The sequence below is a fragment of the Cynocephalus volans genome, chromosome 15 (genome assembly GCF_027409185.1).
Source record: "Cynocephalus volans isolate mCynVol1 chromosome 15, mCynVol1.pri, whole genome shotgun sequence".
NCBI classification, from domain to species: domain Eukaryota; kingdom Metazoa; phylum Chordata; class Mammalia; order Dermoptera; family Cynocephalidae; genus Cynocephalus; species Cynocephalus volans.
Genome location: NC_084474.1, coordinates 36800231 through 36817525, shown reverse-complemented (window position 1 = coordinate 36817525; position 17295 = coordinate 36800231). Strand labels below are relative to the sequence as shown.

The window sequence follows — 17295 nt, the reverse complement described above, 5'->3', positions numbered from 1 at the left end:
TGGCAGGCCCATCAGAGACTAGCAGAATTCTTAAGATTGTCCATCTTTATGATATATAGGACCAAGGTAGATGTTTTTGAAATAGTACAAATAGTATAAATAATAAAAACAAAAAATATAGCTGAAACGTACCAATACATACCAATTCATTACACCTAATGTAGATTCTCTGCTTTATTAAACTAACTCTGCCATCATTTCCTCGTTTGTACTGACTGGACACACTACAGACCTGAACAACTTCCCAAAGGTCTTTGGCAGTCCGCCTAACTTTCTTTAGGGTCTGGAAGTTCTTTGCCTGTAGCTGCTAAAAGCTGTCCAAGCTATAACATGAAAAACAGACAGAAAACACACAGAAGATAATCTGTAACATCACACACGATAGTCCTATTATTAAGGCACACTGAAGAAAAGATGATGACTGCCCAAACATACCAAGCAGTTACTTTATGCTGTGAATTCAATACAACCTCTGAGTCTCGCTGTCTACTGACAGATCTGAATCTGTTTGAGGAAGAGGATCCTCTGGCTCTCCCATACAAACTTCTCTGTTTCTGAACAATTATAATCTAATGAGAATATAAATGAGACAATGCAAAGAGGTATTTGATTTATTAAATGGAAAAAAAAAAGTTGCTAAATATATAGAGTATGATACTACCAAAAAAAAAAAAAAAAGCGTAATGGAAGACATATACCACAATGTTAACTGTGGTAAAGTCCAGAGGTGAGATTAAAATAGTGCTTAGGTTTCACACATACACGTTGCTTTTAATTACTTTTTTTTTTTTTAAAGATTTTTTTAAATGAAAAAATAAGAGAAAGAATATGGAAATTGAAGTTGGAAGAATAAAAGAAGAAGATTTAGAATAACTTTCCTCTCAGAAAAATGGTAGCAACTGGGGATGGAGCTACTGCTAAGATGAGGAGGTGGGGTTAAGGAAGGACAGATTATAGAAAGTGAATGATCTGAAGAAAGACGGCCTTAAGGATCTAAGATGTAGGAAGAACCCAAAATAAAGAGTGGAAGAGCCGAACGCAAAGAGCAGAGAAACAAAGGCTCAAAGTACAGAGGAAAAAAAGAGGCTTGTATCAAAGTCAGTATTTCTTTCCCTCTGTAACTTCAAAGCAAGAGAGGGCCCCTATATCTCTGTTCAGATTAAATTTTATACATCACGGCTCTTTTAGAGGGTGCAGTGGCAAGCACAATTTCAATTCCATCAGGAAACCCCAGTCACCACTGAAATGGACATAGAAAGCCTTCTAAAAGGGTCCCCACTGCTTGAGGTAACTTCTTTAAGAAGGATGCAGGATTATGACAAGATAAAAACTGGTGCTTTTCCCCTGCTTTTTTTTTTTTGTTATTTCAATCAGAAGAATTGAAAGAATAGTTCAATAAATACCCAACACATTCTGAATATTCTGCCATGTTTTGCTTTATTTATCTACATATATCGTTTTGTTAAACCATATGAAAGTAAGTTACAGGCACACTTTACCCCTAAATACTTCAGTATACATCTTCAAAGGACAAGGACATTCTTTTACATAACCACAATTCTAGGATCACACCAAGGAAAATTAACAAGAGTACTGGTGCTTTCTATAGCTAGTGAAAATTAATGTAAAAACCCTAACTATATTATGTGAATGGATATCAAGGATCCACAGTCTAGTAGGACATCTCATCCTGTATGGGCACCGAATACATTCTTCTCCAACTACTGGAGTTGAGTATTTCTTATTCGAAATGCTTGGGACCAGAAGTGTTTCAGACTTCAGATTTTTTTTTTTTTTGGGGGGGGGGAATATTTGCATTATACTTACCAGTTGAGCATCCCTAATCTGAAAATCTGAAATCCTAAATATGCCAATGAGCATGTCAGAGCTCAAAAAGTTTCAGATTTTGGAGCATTTCAGATTTTCAGATCAGGAATGTTCAACCTGTACATGTAGCTATTTACTGCAGTACAATACCAGGGCTATTGTGGTTCCTCATCTCAAATTCATTTTCTGTTGTCAGAGACCATACGCTTAGTTGAAGGTCACTAAATTTATTGAGTTATCTAATTAAAAGAATATTCAGAAATCTCAGGCGCTAAATTAATTGAATTCCACAAAATTCTTGAGCACCTACTATGTGCTGGGCATCATGTAAAGAATGAGAATATAAAAATGAACTGCCCTCAAGAAGCTCACTGCCTTACAGGGAAGACACAGGTGAACAAATAATTTATCATACAGCATAAATGCTATAAAAGAAATATGTCAACAGGACAACAGCAGTAGAACCAGTACAACAGTACAAAGACAGCAAGAGGAGAAAGTGATTTACTCATTTACAGTAAAAGGAATATGAAACAGCATCAAAGAAACCACACAAATATACAAAAGTGGGAAGGACGTTCCAGCTAAGAGAAGAGACAGCAGGCGCAAATGCACAGATGCCTGAGAAAACACCATGTGAGCCCTCTCGTGCAGCCAGCACCGCACAGGCATGACAAGAAGCAGGGCAAGGTGCACCTGGAAAAAGAGAAGCATGCACACCTTCAAAGGCCTCGCAGGTCATATGAAAAACTTGGGTTTCTATCCTACACTATCACTGCTCCTCCTCCTCCTACCAGCTAGACTTTTATAATCCAAGTGCCTATAAATCCAGTGCCCTTTCCACTATACTACACTGCCTCCCATTCTGATATAAGGGCAGGCTAGACAGCTCTGTATTATTTCAAAAGGGTATATTTTAGTCACATGCTTAAGATTTTTCCTTTCCTTCTTATGATTATATAATTCATATATATTCAAATAAGAAAATATATCACAAAATAAAAAATAAAATGGATTAAAATCACCTAATATTCCACCACCTAGATATAATGTTTTCCAGACTTTTCCCTATGCATATGTACATATAGACCACACCAAACTGGAAGTTTGGAAACTGCTCCAAATTGCATTATTTTCAAAACACAACCCCTTACTCTAGACTTCTTTCTCTGATTCCTTTTTCCTTAAGTGATTACGCTGCAGCGAGGTCACCACACATCCTTCCTCCCTTTGCACCAGATCAGGGGGACTGCAGGAAGCAGTTGTATGTTGCCTAACTTTGGCCTCGCCCAAAGTTAGGCAACATACAACACAACTTCCTGTGTCCTTACACACTGCACACCTTCAAACGTTTATTCCACAAACGTGTTTCATCTCTCCTGGTGCACAGCTTCACAGAATTCACTGCTAGGAGAAGCAAAGAGAGGAGCTACTGTTCTGTCTTAACACTGAGCAACAAGCTATGATTCTAAGTGGAAATGACAAAAACCTTGGAACCAAATGGTTCCTCTACTGAGAGTTTATTAAAGGCTAAAAAGAGAGTGTTGGGCATAATCAGACAAGTGCCCTAGATATTAGAAACTCATATCCCATAAAATTCACCAAAGAGATAGATATGATCCAATGTCTGAAATTCCAAAGAAAAGGATGATTCAAGTATGATGATAAATTTTTATGAACAATTATAAAGAAGAGGAAAAGGAGAGAAAAAAACTAAATAAATCAATAAACCTTCAAAGGGTTAAAATGAAATGAACTCAGTTTTTAAAAGGACATACATGAAACATGAAGGAAGAAACAAATAACCAAAGACAAATATAAAAAAGTGGTATAGGCTTACAAGAGTTCCCAGATAAGCACAGATTTAAAAGACTAGATATTAAAGACAAGGTGGGGGCAGATAAGGAAGAACCATAAAAGGTAATAGGAGCAGTAAGAAAAGAAATCAGGAAATTTGAAAGACTAAATGTACCCCCAAAAGGGAGGGGAGGCCTTATAAAAATGCTAAATCACCAAATGTTTTATTTCAGGCTTTTTAACTACAAGACCAGAAAGGGAGTAAAGTCCACTGTTTATTCAGGGTATATATAATATTAACACATGAAAGATACAAGCTTTGGAAAACGTTCCAGTTTCTCTTTAGTTTTGATATTTTCTGTCCTCAGAAAGCATTTTAGGTTGTAGAGGACAGATATAATTAAGAAGGAAGACCAAATAAACAACTTACTACCAATTTACTGAATGAATTCTTTCACATGGCTATTAGAGCAAACATGTTATTAGCTCATTTACAAACATGTTATAGGTTCAGGCATATCAAACTTACAGGAGTAAACAGGTTCTAAAGAAAGCTAAGGTATTCAAATAAAGGATGGCTAGAAGTGCTTCCTTGACGGTTTCCACCAGCAAGAAAAGTTGACTAATCTCTCACTACCTGATGATTATACCAAAGTATTGTCTGTTAACCAAATAATTTGTGTTTGCATTCTCATGAATTACAAGGTGTGAGAAAAAAATTTTAGAGAGGGCAAAGTTAAATGCCTAAATTATCAAAAACTATGCTTTTATCTACAAACGAAAAAGTGTTTGTCCCATCCTACATTGTATCATAGAAATTAGACAAGTTCCCAAAGTAGTATAAAGAAACAGGTATAATAGTACCATTCTAATAATCCTTTTATTTAGATTAAACATTAATTACCATATGGATTACTCTGAAGCAGAAATGCAGGAACTTGCAGTGTAAGGTATTCATTTTCCCTCCAGTTTAATATAAAAGCAACACACTCAGCTATTACCTGACGAAGAGGAATATCTAATAAACAAAGAAGAAAATAGTTAAATTACCATTATAACATTAAAATGAGAACAAAGCAAATATTTGCTCATTTTTCAATTGAGTAAAAAAACCAATAGCTACAGATGAAAAACAGAAAAATACTAACATTTTATACTTTTTGTTAACATTTCCCAACATTCACTGCCATGGTCCCCACTATTAATCAGCAAAATTATCTGTCCCTTAGAGGCCCAACACTCCACTGAGAAAGTCTACGAGTTGATACCTGTCCTCTAGAAATTTACAATTCAAATGAGCAGACAATAATCACACAAATAAAATAAGTATAAAATGGCATGGTATAAACTTTTAGCACATTTATAGCAAAGAAAGAGGTAGCCCATATAACAAATTTGTAATAAATCTGAGTTAATATATTTTTCCTTTTTAATAATTTTTTTCTGATTAAAATGTAACTCATAAAAGACAAGTCATTCATTCATTCAAAATATCTACTGTACCAGAAACAACTTTAAATAAAAAAGTAATAAGAAAAATAACTCAGACTTGTTTTGAACATTCTCTTTTGAAATAATTGTTAAATATACCCCAATATGTTGTAAATTTTTGTAATTCAAAGTATATAATTTCAGGGTTTTGTTTGTTTGTTTGTTTTGGTTTTTTTCAAAAGATGACCAGTAAGGGGATCTCAGCCCTTGACTTGGTGGTGTCAGCACCACGCTCTCCGAAGTGAGCCAACTGGCCATCCCTATTACAGGGATCCAAACCCGTGGCCTTGGTGTTATCAGCACCACACTCTCCCAAGTGTGCCAAAGGCCAGCCCAATAATTTCTAGTTTTAATATATTTCAGGAAAAAGAAAAAGAAACCACAATGAATCCTAGAAAACAATGTTCAAACTTAAAATGGGGAGATTTACTAAACTTCTGCTTTTCCAGAGTACCTATATTTCTAAAAAGACAGTGCCTTTGGCCACTGAATTTAGGTATATCTCACCTTATTTCAAAAAAGAGATTTGAGGTGACAAAAAAAGATGTGCAGGAACAGAGCAAAATAAAATTAAAATACACTATTTGCATCATTATCTAAAGGAATGAGTACAGAAATGAAATTAGTTCCCCAAATGCATGTGTGTCATTGAGTTTTATACATTTTGCCAAAGGCAGGCCTTGGCTCCAAGGCATCCTTTACTCACCAGGCATTCTCCATTAGTAATACTGGCTCACTACAGAAATGGTTCTTAAGGGAGAATCAGAATCTAGGGAGTGGGGTTCTGATATAGCCTAACAGGCAGTGATTTAGAGATTAAACTTCCCTTTAAGCACCTGCAATACAGTTATTCATTAAAAGGAGGTAGAGTCATATGCTTCAACAGCAAGAGTACACCTAACATTCAATTTTGTTGAAACTGAGGAACATAACAAGAACATATGTCTAAACAGAAAGTCAAACTGATTTGCTACAAAGGTATGCAAAGTTGGGGGTCTCTCCCAAAAGACATAACTGATCTTAGAACAATTAAATTGTAGCCCTTATTTCTATTACAACTGAAAGATTGGATCTGTTGTCAGTTAAGATCACTTCTTGTTCCTGATAATAAAGCCAGCTCAACCCACATAAAAGAGTGCTTCTCTTTCTGCATTCTATAGAGGGCATATATTCAAAATTGGCCTTATACCACTAGGGAGCAGCATTTTTCCTAAAAAAGGGGAATGGGGTGAAGGTGGCAGATGACACTCCTCCCACTCCCTAATCTTTTTTTTTTTTTAAATGATTTTGTTTGTTTGCGTTTTGGCAACTGGCCAGGACAGGGATCCAAACTCTTGACCTTGGTATTAAAAGGTGGCACTCTAACCAACTGAGCTAACCAGCCAGCCCCCACCCCCTAATCTTGACCCAAGGAGCATGCCTCCCCACCATGACTCTCATGGTGGCACTGAAGCACAGAACTACAAGAGCATTACATTCAGGAATCTATGCTGAACTTGGGTAACTCAGTCCATAACTGAGGATTAGCCAAAGTCAAAGACAGGAATCGTGCCTGTGGGGGAAAAATCCATTTCTCGTTCCTCCTGTTTGAAAGAACTTAACCTTTCCTTCTCATTTTATTTATTTATTTTATTATTTTTCCCTACAGCAGGATGCTGGACCCTTCTCATTTTAAACACAGCACAAGCTATAGGACAAATTGTTGAACATTCAATAAGCTAGTTTACACAAATTATGTGCAAAGCTATGAGTTCTTCACCAAAAAAAAAAAAAGGGAAAAAAGTGATGTGAACTCCAAACTGCTAACCCCAAAAGGTTACTTGCCAGAGACCAGCTCCAGTCGAGTTGTGGGTCCTTGAAAGAGGGATGAGGAAGCCGGCGAAAATAAAAAACACAGACAGAGAACTCAATGCATCAGTATGCATGTTCTCTCTCTGAGGGCTGTCAGCGTGTTGCAGCTGGAGCACAGTAGAGCATGAGACAATGCTTTTTATTTAGTTTTTTCTCTGCAGGGGGTTTTTGGGTACTATTTTTATTACATTGGCAAGCCTGAATTAATAATTCAAAAGGGACAGGGGAAGCCAGTTTTTCTTTTTCTTCGTTAACACGTCTCAGGTGATTAGCTCATGCTTCTTCTTTTCAGTATCAGGTTATCAGATCGGGACCATCTTCTCATTGTCTTGAAGTTAACCTGTGACCTTTTCCGGTTGGCAAGCTGTGGTTAATATCTACCCTATTAACAGGGTGGGACTATTGCAGTTGCAGAGTGATAGACAGTACTATCATATGACCTATGTCTATTGCTAAATGTAAGTACAAATTTGTTAAAAGGAAAAATGCTAACATTTAAATTCTAATGGGGGTGTAATGATTTTATGTTCTAATGGAATGAACCTACTGTTCATATGGAAAAAGAACAGTGGATATTTGAGCAGCATTATCATGCACATCTTGAGGTTATGCATTCGCTGTGGCCCTATAATCTTGATCTAAATGTTAAAGTGTCATTGTGCACAGCACCATCCCTCACAAAACTAGGTGTACTCTCTTATTTTTCTAAGATCTAATTTTGCAGGTTTAATAATTTCACAGCATATATTTTTATCCCAACACCTGATTCTTAATGATTTACTTAAAACTGGACACCACCAAGTAAAGGGGGTTCTACAGTTTCGTTCCCATATACTTAATTTGTCCCAATCATATAATTTCCCATTAATATCAACCATTCTCTTGCCTTTAACATAATCTCCAGTAAATGACATTTGCCAACTTACATTAGGCTGCAGCTCATATTTAGTCATGAGCGGTGCTTTTGGAACATATGTTGGTTTGGTCAATTTATCATAAGGGGATAATTTTAAATTGTCCAATTTACTCGGATCCTCTGTGGGAATGTTTAGTTCAATGACCGCATAATTATTTGTGTTATTTTTATAATCTTTTGGGAATTCAGAGAACTGCCACGCTAACCAAAATATCGAAAGAGAGAAGGCAAAAGCCACGAAGCTGAGGCAGGAACCCTTATGGTTGTAGCAAGTGCTCGTAGCTGTGGCCTTGCCAGCAGCTCTCCCTCCAGCGGCCTTGCCAACTCGGAGAGGGCAGCCCAAGCTGACTCCTTTAGGATCCTGCCATGGCATGGACCGTGCCAGTTACTAATAGACCATAATTATTTAAAGGCATTTCTACCCATTTCAAGGAGTAAAAGCACAGGCTTAGAAGTTGGACTGATAAATTAAAATTATAGTTCTGTCTCATTCTTACTGTGTGCCTCTGGGCAAATTCCTTAACTTCTCTGTACCTCAGTTTCTTGATTTACAAAATGGGGATAATGAAACAGTAGCTACTTCACAGAGCTTCTATGAATTATGAATTATGCACCTAAGTCTCTCAGAACAACAAATGTGAAGGTTTTAGAATTCTTTTGTTTTTAATTTTAGAAAAACCATGTATGAAAAACCAACTTTCCACCTTTAAATAGTAAGCACGCACCCAGTAGCGTGTGTCCATCAACACTTAGTGCCAGTATACACCATCAGACCAATTCTTATCAAGACATTACGAGATTAAGAGCACTGATGCATTACAGTTCAAAGGTATTCTATCCATACAGTGCTAAAAAACTGATAATTATCACTACAAGCTCCTGCTGGACATTAGAATGTAATAATTAAATTAATTCAGAAGACCCCAGAAAGCCAACAGTTGTTTCTGCTTAGCACATTAGCACCTTCCTTTACAATTCAATTTTACTGTTCACAGTATGAAAGTTTACAGTAAGATTTATTTGCTCTAAATACTTTTAAAATATATAAAATGAAACTGCCTTAATTAAGAAACATTTTTATATGACATAGATGGAAATTTATATGGACACCCAAACTCTGTTCTTAAGAAAGCCACAAATGAATTCCTGGATCATTGCCAATCAGTTTGAGGGAATTTTATGGCAGTAATGAGGAAATTCAACCTGTACATTCAATGACATTTTGATTTTTTTAACAGGAATCTTAAAATCACAACATAGCTTTTGTAGTGTGTTAAGCAGCATCCCCCCAAAATTAATGTCCACCTGAAGTTCAGATGTAACCTTATTTGGAAACAGGGTCTTTGCAGATATAATTAGTTAAGATGAGGGCATACTAAATTAGGGCAGACCTAAATCCAACGATTGGTGTCGTTATAAGAAGACAAGACATATATAAGAAAGAATGCCACAAGAAGACAGAGGCAAAGGCTGGAGTGATGCAGCTACAAGCCAAGGAATGCCAAAGATTGCCAGGAGCCACCAGAAGCTGGGAAAAGGCAAGGATGGATTGTTCCCAGACCCTTCAGAGGGAACATGGCCCTGCAAACACCTTGATTTCAGACATTTAGCCTCCAACTGTGAAAGAATAAAGTGCTATTGTTTTAAGTCACCCTGTTTGTGGTACTGTGTAATGGAAATCCTAGGAAATGAACAGTTTCCTCCATTTTCCCCAATGTTTTTAAGTGAACTCCAAACTCAAATTCTATTTTAGAAGAGAAATAACTTGTTTATAGATGGGAAAAGTCAAGTCTTTTAGATTTTCCCCTACAATTATTTGAGTACTGAATTTCCGAAATTTGTCCCTGTGAAACAGTCTTACCAGGAAGCCTCATTTCCAGATATCCTCGCATCCTACTAATAAGGTCAGAAGGAGGTCTCTCTCCTGATTGCCCCGTTCCAGCTTCATGTGTATGAATATCCAAAAGCAACATCTCATTCAGCATGACCTGACAAAGTTTTGGTGAGAACTCTGTTACCAACTCCAAACAAGCAGCAAACAGCTGTTTAGCATGGGAAAAGTCCTATGAAAAGAAATAACAGAACAGCCTGAGTCACCTTTTTCCTCTGGCATCAAAAAATGCATCTCTATGAGTAAAGAACAAAGAGAAGAATTAATTTAAATGGTTTACAGTGCTTATCTTGGAGAGTGAGACTAGATTATCTTTTTCTTTATCATCTCTGTATTGTTAATTTATTCCAATATTTAATTCTCTTGCAATTTAAAAAATCCAATAATCAATATAAAATACATGCTATATTACTAAATAAGTTTTCCACAGATTATAAAATAACAGACTTCTCTGTATTAAACAAGTGTAAAACTCTATGACAAGCACCCTTCCCAACCTAAGATACTCAGAATTAGACTTTAGATCTTTCAACAGGTTTCACGTTCTACAATCTTTGCATACTACCCTATTATCCTATATAATAGGGTTTTGTTTTGTTCTGTTTTATTGTAACTTAGTTAACTGCACATCAGAGTTGAATATCAATACTTGTATGTAATATATGATGCTCAAATCAGAATAATTATTATACTCAACAATATTCACTGTCATCGCTATTTGTGGCCCATTACGCATTCCTCCCTCCCATATATAATAGGTTAATAAATCAAATCAGCTACGACCTGAACCCTTTCCTACCCAGATCACTTTAATTTTTGCAAAGACTATTCTTTACTCATTTTCTCTCTCCACATGCCTCATTCATTCCAACTACCTGGCTTCTGCCCCCATCACTACAAAGAAATAGTTCTCACAAACCAAATCTCACAAACCAATCTTCTAATTGTCCAGTCTACTGAACATTTTCCATTTTCTTACTGGAATTAGAGGCTGCATCCCACTGCTGTGCACTGCCTTTTACTTGACATTCTCTTTTCTCTTGGCTATTGTGACTGCACATTTGCCCGGTCCTCACACCTAGCATAGTACTCTTCCTTGGGCCCTGTGCTGCATTCCCTAATTTTCCATGCTCTGCATATTTTTCTTGGGTGATCTTTGATGACCCCCAAACTTGTAACTCCAGTCCAGACCATTCCCCGAGCTTCAGGCTCGTGTTACCAACTGCAGCCTCAAATTAAACACTGTAAAAATAAACTCATAATCTGCCCTTCAAAAATGTTTCTATCTGTACATTCACTTGCTGGTACTGCCATCCATTCTCTGACACCCGAACCAGAAGCCTAAGCATCATCCTTGGTTCTTTTCTCCCTCTTGCCTTCCACATCAAATCAGTTACCAATTACTTCTAGATTTTACCTTGTAAACACTTCTCTAATACGTTCTCCTCTATCCCCCCTAACACTTGTGCCACTTGCGAGTTGTGTGGCCCTGGACAATTTAATACCTTTGAGTCTCTAATTTCTTACCTATAAAATTGAGATAACACCTTCTACACAGTTTGTTGTGAATAAATAAAAGAATAAATGTATATGAAATTGCAAAATAGTCTCTGTGCTCAATAAGTGTTATTTCAGGAATGGAAGAAGAAAAGCTGCTGACTACACACCCCCTATTAAAACTTTTCAATGGCTTACAATTGCCTACATTATCCAATATGGCAGCCACTAGCTACATGTGGCTACTAAGCATGCGAAATGTGACCAGTCCAAATTGAAAGGTGCTCTAAGTGTAAAATACTCACTGAATTTTGAAGGTTTGGCACACACATTAAAAAAAAAAAAAAAAGAATGGAAAATATCTCAATTTTTTTATTGATTACATGTTGAAATGTTAGTTTAGACATACTGTGCTAAATAAAATATGGTATTATCATTAAACTTCATCTTTTTTGTATTTTTAAAAACATGGCTATTAAAAAATTATAAATTACATACATGACCCATATTATATTTGGCTGGACAGTATTGGTCTGGAGCAACAATTCTCAAATTTTAGTGTGCATCAAAATTACCTGGAGGGCTTCTTAAAACAGGATACTTGGCTCCATCCCCATAATTTCTGACTAAGTAGGTCTAGGGTGGGGCCCAACAATGTACATATCTAACAAGTTCCCAAATGTCACTGATGCTGCTGGTGTGGGGACCATACTTTAGAGTACCAGTGCTCTAGAGCATTGCCTTCAAGAGATTCTTTGCTCATTTCCCTCTTAAAACAGTTTTGTAAAAGTGTTTACTTTCTTATATAAATTTTCAAGTTGGGAAGTATTTTTTAGCATAAGGTTAAAAAGATGCTATGGATATTATTTACAGTGTAGTGAAAATCTTGACTCTTTTTTTTTTTTTTTAAAGATGACCGGTAAAGAGATCTTAACCCTTAGCTTGGTGTTGTCAGCACCACGCTCAGCCAGTGAGCTTACTATATAAAACTAAAGTTTCATGTGGCTACACAAATTTGAACTTAACTGGTTCTCCAACACCAGTTACTGCCTAGTTATAAGATATGCAGAACAAATACAAAAAGATAAGTAATAAAAGATACTTTTTTCACAGGACTAAGTTCAAAGTTTAAAAAGAAAAGAAAAGAAACATACTTACTTTAGAAAAGCAGCCATATTTCCTTTCAAAGACTCTGAAGCTTTTTCTAAATTTACTGATCTTGAACAACCTAGGAATTTGAGTAATGTTCATTTGACTATGAGTCCTTTAAAAAATATTGATTATAATCTGAAAAGTTCACAGATAAAAACAACTGAATTTTCCTGTTTCAACCATATGCCAACCACAGATTTGGTTAAGTAATTTAAGAGAAGAAATGAGACCCAGGAATAACAATCCGTTATAGACAGGGAGTCGAATGTGACTATTTTAATAACTGCAGGTATTCATATGTATATGTATATGTGTGTGTGTGTGTGTGTAAATATATAATGTGCTAATATACACACTACAGAGTTCTCTCAGAATTTATAAGTATGTTGCCAAATTGTACAAAGTGATAAACTTTAGGAATCAGTAGCTCCTGTAAGAGATAGTTTTAAAGAATGATCAATAACTAAATTCTAATTAATATAGAACCAGTGGTTAAGAAGGAAACCAAGGTTTAAAAAATAGTGAAAACAAAGAATAACAGAAACTAGTCATGGTAATATTAGTTATCTGCAAATAATATTTTCATAACATTATTCTGAATTTATTCATTAAGTTAGGATTCCTCCCCATATAGTATTTACAAGCCAAAATAAAATATTAGTGTAAAAAACTGTCAAATATTCTTTATGTTGACACAGAGAAATATAGAATGTTCAGATCCCTATACCAGCCAGCTGCCAAAAAAAAAAAAATGTTCATAGCAGCATTATTCATAAGAGCCAAAAAGTGAAAGCAACCTGGAGCTCATCAACTGATGAATGGACACCTAAAATGTGGTATATCCATTCAATGGAATATTATTCAGCCATAAAAAGGAATGAAGTACTGATATATGCTACAAACTGAGTCTTGAAAACACTATGCTAAGTAAAAGAAGCTAGATACAAAAGACCATCTACTATATGCCTTCATTTATGTGAAATTTCCAGAACAGGCAAATCTATAGAGACAGAAAGTAGATTATTAGTTGCCTGGGGTTGGGGATACTAAAGGAAAATGAAGGGTGACTTCTACTGGGGAAGAGGGTTTTTTGGGGAATGAAGAAATAAGGTGATGGTTGCACAACTCTAGAAATACACTAAAAGGCAATTGTACACTTTAAATGCGCAAATTGTATGGTATGTGAAATACATCTCAATGAAACTGTTATAGAAAAAAGAAATAATAGTATTTTAAAAGTACCATGCTCAAAAATACTATTTTCTGATTAATACAAAAACCAATAAGGATAAATCACATCTGAGCATCTTAGAGTATGTACAATGTACTTGCATTCTAATAATTTTGCTCCACTGTATATTTAAATTTCTATTAAGTCTGCTGCCATGTGTAAGATATCTTATTATGGTAAGTAATACCTGAGTCCCCTTTCATAACAGATTATTTATTCACATACAGAGATGCATTGTATCCATGTCATGGAATATGTGTTACTTTCTAATAAGCAAATATAACAGATCACATGTTATGTGAATTTCACCTCAATTAAAATAGTTATTTAATTAAAAACATGAACTAGCAGACATCTCTACAGATGCTGTAAACATTAAAAAGATAGTAAATTTAAATATTAATAACCTTAAAAATTTAGATGAAGTGGACAAATTCTTAGAAAATAACTTCTTACAATTAACTCAAGAAAAAAGAGAAAAACAGAATAGCTCTACTACGATCACTGATGAAACTGAAGCACTGCCAAAATCTTCCCACACAAAAAATCTCCAGGCCCGGGCTTCACTGGTAAATTCTCTCCAACACTGAAAGAAGCAACGACTCCTTTTTATACAAACTCTTCTAGACAATAAAAAAGATACATACCCCAAGTTATTTATGAGGCAAGCATGACCATGACACTAAAATCAAAGACAAGAAAAAATACATATGCATAAATCTCACACATGAATGTAAAAAAAAAAAAAAAAATCATAAAATATTAGCAAATCAAATTTAGCTTTATTTTTAAAAGATCATAACCTAGCTGGGTTCATTCCCGATATGCCTAGTAATTTAACACTTGAAAATCAATTAATATACTTTCCCACATTAACAGATTAGAAGAGAAAAATTATGTGGTCATTTCAATAGACACAGAAAAAGCATTTAATAAAATCTAAAAATCATTCACGATTTCAAAAAAAAGGACTCCTAGTGAACTGAGGATAAAAGGGAACTTCCTTTATGAGGTAAGAAATAGCTAACAGAATAATCTACAATTAACATCACTCTAAATGGAGAAATAGTACAAGCTTTCCTTATGAGACTGGGAGTGAGACCAGGAGGTTACTGAATGCTATAGTGGAGGTCATAGTCAGCACATTAAGAACAAGACAAGTAAAAACTAAAAATTGAAAGTTAGAGAAAAAAAATCAAAATGTATTATTCACAGATGAAGACTGTGTATTTAGATAAACAAAAGATTTATTGATAAATTAGTAGAATTGCTAACAGTTTAGCAAAATTGTTGGATACAAAATTGTTAGAAAGTTCAATTGTATCTCTATATCAATGCATAAACTATTTTCAAGTTCATATTTTAAAAACCTTAATAAAAAGATATTTAAGACGTCTATGGAAAAATTATAAAGCTCTGAAGGACATTAAAGAATGCCTAAACACATCAAGAGCCACACCAGTTCAGACATTAGAGCATTCAATATTGTAAATTCTTCCCAAATTGGTTTTTAAATTTAATGTAATTCCAAACAAAACTCCAACAGGTTTACTTGTGAAACTTGACAATCTGAGTCTGTTTACACAGGAAAATGCAAAGGACAAACATAACCAACACAAACCTGAAAAACAAGATGGGAGGACTTGCTCTTAATGATATCAAGACACAGGGATATTGAGGTATGAATAAACAAATTAAAAAGTAGTACAAAATAGAGAGCTCAGAAACAGACCCACACATTTATAGATACTTGGCATCCAACAGAGACGGCCCTAAAGATTGGTGAAAAAAAGATGGACCTTTCAATAAATTTGTGCTGGAACAAATGAATAATCATATGGAGAAAAAAAAGATGTCTGATCCCCTACTTCACCTGATAACACAAAAATCAATTGTAGGTAAAGACCTAAATGTAAAAGTAAGCTACGCTGTAAAGCTTTTAGAAAATAAAACAGATTACCTTCACAACCTCCTGACTGTAAAAGCTTTCTTAAACAAGACAGAGAAATGATCATAAAAGAAAAGAATCATAAATTTGATCATATTAAAATTAAGAGCTTTTGAAACAATATAAAGAAAATTAAAAGAGAAGTCAAACTCAGAGAAGACACCTGTAATATTTAAAATTGGTAAAAGAATATATAAAGAACTCCTACAAGAAAACTCCTTCCAAAAATTAAAAAAATAGACATTCTAATAGAAAAATGAGGCATAACGTTTAGAACAAGTACCTCAAAAGACAAAATCTATATAAGCAAAATCAACATGAGCAAAAAGCTGTTAAATCCTTTGGTAATAAGGGAAATGGAAAATAAAATCTCAATGAGATACTATTATATAACCACTTCACAAGCAAATCTGATAATATCAAATGTTGGCACAGGATATTGACCGATGAGAATGCTCATGTATGCTGATGGTACAAATCACTCTGATATCAAAAAGTTAATGTTGCAGATATACTTTCCTTAGCGATATAACATAGAGAAACTAGGACATGTGTACATGTAGATATATGTATAAGCATGTTCCAAGCAGTAAAAATTTTATAGTTTATACAACACAAATGTCCAGCATCATAAGCATGTATAAATAAATTGTGGCATGGTCCATATAATATTCTAACACCTTACGACAATGAAAAAAATCTTTACACACAACTTGAATTAATCTCACGAATATAATGCTTAATGCTTAGTGAAAGAAAACGAAGAATAAATATCATGATTCCATTTATATGAAGTTCAACATAGGCAAAATAAAGAATACTCTTTAAGGACGCACGAAAAGGTGATAAGCAATAAAATATGAAGAAAAGCAAGGAAATGATTATCACAAAAGGCAAGGCAGTGTTCACCTCAAGGGGAAGCAGAGGGGTTTGGTAAAGAGCATAAGAAAGGCTTCTATAGAGTGCTGGCAATGTTGTGTTTGGGAAATTAAGTTGCATTATTTGTGCTTTACGTACTTCTCTCAATGTCTATTACATGAAGACTGTTTAAGAGAAAGGCTGAGAAATCCAGTAGAAACACAGATTCTGCAGCTTACATGAGAGGCTAGAGGTGTGATTTGGGAGTTTTTATATTAAACAGGTGATTGAACAGGTGACTGAAGCTTCAGATGAGAATAAAAAATGACATAAGAATAAGTGAGAGCCAAGGATAAAAGTCCAGTAAACAAAAACACTAAAAAGAGCAAAAGAGAAGTCAATGAAGGATGAAGGAGAACCCAATAAAGAGTAGAGAGGAAACCCGGAGGAGAACTAGAAACAAGCTTAGCAGATGACAAGGCAGAAGAGCGCAGTTTATGGACAGTGTCAACTATCAGCTACAGAAAAGCAAGTCAGACAGACAAAAAAGAGGACACTGGATTTAGCAATTAAGAGATCACTAGTAATTGTAAAGCACAAGTATAAATCAAAAGGGGAAGTAAAGTCTTACCTCAAGAAGAAAGTCTATTTTCTCTTTATTAGGTCTAAGAAATAGCTGGTTAAATTGAACACTAATTGTTCTACCTTCCACTACATCACGGACTGTATTACAGGCACAGACTTTAAAACAGATTTCACCTAGAGCTTCATTTCTGTAGAATACAAAAGTAGATCCAATAATGTTATTTTTATTATAAATGAAAGGTGTATATTAC

General features: G+C 35.0%; 1 pseudogene; it reads right to left on the bottom strand.

Moving 5' to 3' along the window:
- LOC134363660 (integrator complex subunit 8-like) overlaps nt 1–17295 on the bottom strand; it is a 42907-nt pseudogene that overhangs the window by 12394 nt on the left and 13218 nt on the right.